General features: G+C 34.8%; 1 pseudogene; it reads right to left on the bottom strand.

Annotated features, from left to right (window-relative positions):
- LOC102816344 overlaps positions 1–1,748 on the bottom strand; it is a 4,461-nt pseudogene extending 2,713 nt beyond the window's left edge.
- Positions 1,749–4,418: the final 2,670 nt, after the last annotated feature.

Here is a 4,418-nt window from a genome sequence, read left to right as displayed (position 1 = left end):
AACAACAATATGTACCAAAAAATCACTTACTGTTACAGGAAGTATCAAACGAACAAAAAACAACAACAAAAAGATGGAAGAAATATAAGGAGTTGTTGTACCAAAGAGAACTGGTAGATGTTCAATGATTTCAAGAGATGCATATGATGAAGTATCCATGATATTGAAGGAAAAAGTTGCATGTAAGGAATTGGCTAAAAGACAAAACTTTAGGAATTGTCAGATTACAAATTGAAACATTTCAACACACTAACACAGTATTAGAGTTGACCACTCCTATATGCCAAGAAACTTGGAAGACATATACCTGGAAGAGATCCATATTTGTGCCTATTCCAAAGAATGACAATTCAATGGAATGTGTAAATCATCAAATAATATTCTTAATATTACGTGCAATTAGTTTTGCTGAAGATAATCAAAACACATTTATAGCAGTATATTGACAGAGTGCTTCTAGAAATTAAGCCAGATTCAGAAGAGGACATGAATTACATGATATAATTGCTGGTGTCAGTTGGATCTTGACTGAAAGCAGATAATACCAGAAATATGTTTGCTGTTGTTGTTAGGTGCCATCGAGTTGATACAGACTCATAGTGACCCTACACACAACAGAACAAAAAATGCCTGATCCTGGGCCAACCTCACAATCATTGCTGCACTTGTGTCCATTGATACTGCCACTGTGCCAATCCATCTCATTGAAATTCTTCCTCTTTTTTTCTGAACCCTTCACTTTAACAAAAATGATATCCTTCTCTGTCCCTCCTTAAGTCCAAAGTATTAAAGAAGAATTCTGGCCATCATGGCTTCCAAGGATCACTCTGGCTGTATTTCTGCCAACACAGATCTCTTTATTCTTTGGGTAGTCAGTGGTATTTTCAATATTCTCCTACAACATTATAACTCAAATGCATCAATTCTTCTATGGTCTTCCTTATTCACTGTCCAACTTTTACATGCATATGAGGTTATTGAAAATACCATAGCTTGTGTCAGGTGCACCTTAGTCCTCAAACTGACATCTTTGTTCTTCAATACTTATAGAGATATTGTGCAGCAAATTTTCCCAATGCAATATGTTGTTTGATTTCCAGACTGTTGCTTCCATGAGTGTTGATGGTTGATTCAAGCAAAATGAAGTAATTACATTTGCTTTATTGACTCTGCAAAGGTGTGAATGCAAAACTGTGTGAATCATAGAAAACTATGAAGAGCATTACGAGGAATGAGTATTTCAGAATACTTAAGGAGCTCTGGTAGCGTAGTGGTAATGAATCGGGCTGCGAACCTTAAGGTCAGCGGTTCGAAATTACCAGCCGCTCCGCGGGAGAAAGATGAGGCTTTCTACTCCCGTAAAGATTTACACCCTCGGAAACCCTGTACAGGGTCGCTATGGGTCGGACCCGACTCGATGGCACTCAACAACAACAACAACAATTATGCTCATAAGCCTGTGCATAAACCAAGAGACAGTCATGCAAATAGAACAAGGGAATACTGAATAGTTTAAAATCAGGAAAGACGTGTGTCAGGGTTGTATTCACCATATTTATTCAATCTGTATGTTGAGCAAATAATCTGAGAGTGTGGATTATATGAAGAAGAAAATGGAATCAGAATTGGCAGAAGACTGATTAACAACCTGCGATATGCAAATGATGCCATCCACTTGCAGTAAGAAAGGAGAACTTGAAATACTTACTGATGAATTCAAACTCTATAGCCTTAAGTATGTATTGCATCTCAATGTAGAGAAAACAAAAATCCTTGCATCTGGACCAAGAAATAATTTCATGATAAATGGAGAAATGTTTAAAATTGTCAAAAACTTAATTTTACATTTATCCATACTCAAAAATACTAGAACAGTGAATAACTCAAAGGAAGTATTGCATTAAACAAATATGATTCAAAAGACCACTTTAATGTGATGAAAAGCAAAGATGTCAGTTGGAGTACTAAGGTGATCCTGGCTCAAGTATGATAATTTCAATCAATTCATACGTATTTAAAATTTGAACAATGAATAAGGAAGACCTTAGAAGAATCCATGCCTCTGAATTATGTGATGACATAGAATATTAAAAAGAACATGGGGTACCACAAGAACAAACCCATTGCCTTCCAGTCAATTTTTGCTTATGGCTACCCCATATGTTATAGCAGACCTGTTTGAAATGGTGTTATTGGATACAAAATTTATGGAATCATCTTGGCATCCCTTTGTTTATTGGCAACTCAGGGTGTGTTCAAACCAAAAAGCTTTAGGTTAGCAGATGAGTGTAATATATTTACTAATAAAGGGATTCTCACACATATTCAATTCTCCTGAATATCTGCAGCCACATTGGAACCCTATGAGTAACAATTGGCCTGATGGCAACTAATAAATTCAACAATTATCTATTTTATATGTAAAAGTGTAGACATGCTCTTTATCACTTGGGGGAGGAGTATCTTTGTGCAAACCAACAAATGTCTCCCATGTTTAACTCAGCAGGAAGTTACACAAATGTAGTTAGGGCTGAGGCAGTAGGAGAAGCTGTGTTGAAACAAGTGCACCCACCCTCTGAGATCTAAAGAGAGAACAGGGAAATAAGTTATTTGCTTAGGTGTTCTGCATCCAGGTGGCAAGAATGGCAGCAGAAACAGCACAATGGACAATGGATTTCTTAGCAATAGGAGACCACTGAGTTCACCCAGGTCTTTGTAGTGACAAGAGTGGCCCAACAAATGAAGAGATAAATTCTGTATGCGTGGCAAAAGGAAAGAGGAAGACATTTCTAAGAACTCTAGCCTCTTACCACAAAATGATGATAGGTTTTGTTTGTTTGTTTGTTTTTCAGTAGCATGAGACTGGAAGGATAGAATTGCAGTAGAGTTCAGAAGGGGAAATGCATCTTTGTCTATTTTCTACAGCTGGATTCTTTGCCCAACAATGAAATAGTACTTGGTTTTATAATAGTAGGCACTCTGTCATGACCCTGAGTGTACCAGGATTTAGTGTTAGGTCACTAATCACTTGCATTTGGGCAGTATTAAACTCATTGAATGTTAATTAACTTTTGTATCTAGATCCCAGGGTGCTGAATTTTTACCTTCCTATAAGCAATTTCCCAATATGCCCTGGAACTAAACGTTAAATTACAGACTATATGTGAATCTTTTCTCATCTGTTTTACCTGGAATGTTCTCAAAAGGACCCTAATCTATAGGGTGATTTTCTGAGATTAATATTGGATTTTTCTCTGATTGAACAGAAGGAAAAAAAGTGTCAGGTGAATTAGAAAGTCAAGGAATAAAATATAATGCCCCTGAAAATACATTCACATATGATCTTCAGTAAGTAGAGTTGAAATTATTCTTGAAAAAGAGACTTTTTCTTGGAATGATTTAATTGCTTTTACATTCAACAAATTACATGCTTTGCTTCTTTTCAATGATAATAACCTCTCCCTGAAACAACAGTTACCCTACATCTTCCCTGTGCCTTCCTTTTTCATTTTATATTTCACAAATGAAAAGCATACAATATACACATTATATATGAATAGTGGAAAATATCAACTCCTAGTGTAATGTTGTAGGATAAGCATTCGACTTCTAACAACAAGGTTGGCCGTTCAAGCCCACCAAAGGCTTTTCAGAAACCCTCACCAGGGTTACTATGATTCGGGACTAACCTGAAGGCAATTAACAGTAACAAATGGAACAATACTTAACAATAAAAATGAACTAAGCATTACTATATAATAACTGGAATGAACCTCAAGGGAATATGTTTAGTGAAAATAACAACTGTCAAAAATTCAGATATCACATTTCTGTTTTAATATTGTTGACATGACAAAACTTAAGAGATAGGAAACAGTACAGTAGTTGTTACAAGTTAGGGTCTGAGGCATACCCTCCTTTACAACATCTCTCTTTATAGTTAAAAATAAATATGTAATTACTTAGATTACATTATAGAATTTTTTTTTCACAGGTATTTAAAATGTAATTAATTTATCCACAGGAATATCATCAAGTTATAATAAAAAAAGAATGGAGCACACATTTCTCAATAAACATATCCAAAATTTCAGGATTAGCGTTTAGATTTCAAAAAAAGCACAACATGGTCAAAACAATATATCATTTTATGTGCAAAATTTTAAAAAAGGATATGTGAAATGATATAAAAAACTTATTTATATTTTATAAGAAACACAAAGAACAATTTTATTTAAAAATGAATGTTGTCATCATGTTTGGGAAGAAGATAAATGTAATGGACATGGCAGTGAAAGGTCTAATCTTACATTTTGTATAATTAAGAAATTACATATGTTCTCCTTAAAATAAATTTTTTGTTTAAGGGGTTGAAAAGAGTTATGCTGCTGCTGTAAGGTTTCTGCAAGTCAATTCTC

Source organism: Chrysochloris asiatica, unplaced genomic scaffold (genome assembly GCF_000296735.1).
Source record: "Chrysochloris asiatica unplaced genomic scaffold, ChrAsi1.0 scaffold00592, whole genome shotgun sequence".
Lineage (NCBI taxonomy): Eukaryota > Metazoa > Chordata > Mammalia > Afrosoricida > Chrysochloridae > Chrysochloris > Chrysochloris asiatica.
Note: the sequence above shows the minus strand (reverse complement) of the source record. Positions and strands in the feature narration are given on the sequence as shown.